Below are 1,812 nucleotides of genomic sequence, written 5' to 3'. Positions count from 1 at the left end.
TTAACTAAAGGTCAGTAAATAGTAAAGCAAGTTGTTTGTAAACGTATCTTACCCGTGAGCAACTCTGCTGTTATACAAATTCCAACATGTCCCAGTCTGTCCATCCTACAAAGTTCTCTGTTAATTTGAATGTGTTGTTAAGTCTTAGCTATTTTGATTTATTGATTCTCAAATTGTATAAAACGAAACTTTAGGGTCAGTTTCTGGAAGGAACAGAGTGTGAACGCATTTGTCAAAATTTCGACTTATCTCAAGTCGCTCGGTCTCACATGAAATCAGAAATCATTAGATTAGCTCCAGGAATCAGAAGAAGATGTTAACTTCACCTGATCGTTCTTTTACTGACTGACTAACGTCTGTTCTGTTTGACCAGTGTCCATCCACCAAAAATGTAGATAGACAATGACTACATAGTACCTGCACGTGAATTTTCTGTTCTGTTTGACCAATGTCCACTCGCCAGGAGTGTAGACAACGACTACAAGGTATCATCCACACGTCAACTTTCTGACTAAGTCCAACAGCCAAGAGTGTGTACAACGTTATTTTAGCTTTTAGAGGTGAGTCCAGCCCAAAGAATGGCTTCGCCAAGAAAGGGTTGTTGTAACGTCTTACACTTACATGAGGACAACGCACGGTTTCTTCTCCTGGCTCTTGTTATGGTGGCGTACATGCTTCTCGGAGCTGTGGCATTTCACTTTACAGAACGTGACCACGAGGACTTGAGTCGTCAGCGCTACCAAGCGGTGCTCGCCAACTTCTGGGCCAAGTACAACGAAACAGTAAACAAGACAGACTTGGAAGAGCTTCTAGAGGAATTTGGATCTGCTTTCCAAGCTGGTTTGATCAACAAACGCCCTCGGTGGGACCTTCCGGGAGCTTTCTACTTCGTGGGAACCGTTGTCTCTACTATCGGTGAGTACCGAAGGACCGACTATTAGGATAAGATGCACACTCTATCACTGATGGCTGTACTGAGTTTTAAACGATGGAGTTTACCATTGATGGGCGTATTGAGTTTTTACTAATGGTGTCTGTCATTGGTGGATGAAGTAAAGGTTTAATAATTGTGTTTATCATTGGAGAATATACTGTAGTGTTTAATATTGTTGAGTGCTATAGTATTTCTCATTGGTGAACATATAAAAGTATTGCATATTGACGAATGTAATGGTGTCTCTGATTGGTAAATGTATAGAAGTGTTAAATATTATTGAATGTACTGATATCTCTCATTGGTGGACGCAAATAATGTGCTCACACATTATTATGCGTGAATTATAGGACCTAAATACCTGCAGGTTCTTGTAGATGTAAGAAACATCAACAGTTTGGCGTAGATTAGTCTAATTAGGACAATAATCATAGTGTGTTTACTCGTGACGGTTTAGTTACAATGGGCTATTTGTGTTCTGCCCATCTCATCCTAAGATAATTAACTTCTGGTTGTTTCCAGTACTTTCCAGGGCCTAAAACTGCAGTAATCTAACTTGTAGCGAAACATAACCACAATGTTATTTTATATGTTTGTCGGGTGAAATTTGTAACAACAGGATGTTTCATTTATAACCAATCAGAACACTTAAAATATTTAGTAATTCCACAAGTAATAAAAACGTCACGTGCAGAGTGTAGTGTTATCATAAATGTTATCTCGTGCTACATGTTCAGGAAATTACCTCTTGACGTGTAACTACAGAAACGAACAACGGAATTCGCAAGTTATGTTTATTCGGTGTAACTTTGGTGGTTTGAACATCCTATAACACTGAAGGATAATATGTGTTAACCCTTTCGGAAACGAGTGTGTTG

At 39.1% G+C, this 1,812-nt stretch overlaps 1 pseudogene; it reads left to right on the top strand.

Annotated features, from left to right (window-relative positions):
- The first annotated feature begins 578 nt into the window (after positions 1-578).
- LOC143227540 (potassium channel subfamily K member 13 pseudogene) lies at positions 579-941 on the top strand (annotated as a pseudogene).
- Positions 942-1,812: the final 871 nt, after the last annotated feature.

The sequence above is a fragment of the Tachypleus tridentatus genome, chromosome 9 (genome assembly GCF_004210375.1).
Source record: "Tachypleus tridentatus isolate NWPU-2018 chromosome 9, ASM421037v1, whole genome shotgun sequence".
Classification (NCBI taxonomy): domain Eukaryota; kingdom Metazoa; phylum Arthropoda; class Merostomata; order Xiphosura; family Limulidae; genus Tachypleus; species Tachypleus tridentatus.
Note: the sequence above shows the minus strand (reverse complement) of the source record. Positions and strands in the feature narration are given on the sequence as shown.